The following is a 255-nucleotide window of genomic DNA, read 5'->3' as shown; positions in this document are numbered from 1 at the left end:
CCTTAGGTCTCTTTTATATCTTTCCCCTCTCACCCTAAACCTATGTCCTCTAGTTCTGGACTACCTGTCCCCAGGGAAAAGACTTTGCCTATTTACCCTATCCATGCCCCTCATAATTTTGTAAACCTCTATAAGGTCACCCCTCAGCCTTAGACGCTCCAGGGAAAACAGCCCCAGCCTATTCAGCCTCTCCCTAGAGGTCAAATCCTCCAACCCTGGCAACATCCTTGTAAATCTTTTCTGAACCCTTTCAAG

Source organism: Chiloscyllium plagiosum, chromosome 39 (genome assembly GCF_004010195.1).
Source record: "Chiloscyllium plagiosum isolate BGI_BamShark_2017 chromosome 39, ASM401019v2, whole genome shotgun sequence".
Classification (NCBI taxonomy): Eukaryota; Metazoa; Chordata; class Chondrichthyes; order Orectolobiformes; family Hemiscylliidae; genus Chiloscyllium; species Chiloscyllium plagiosum.
Note: the sequence above shows the minus strand (reverse complement) of the source record.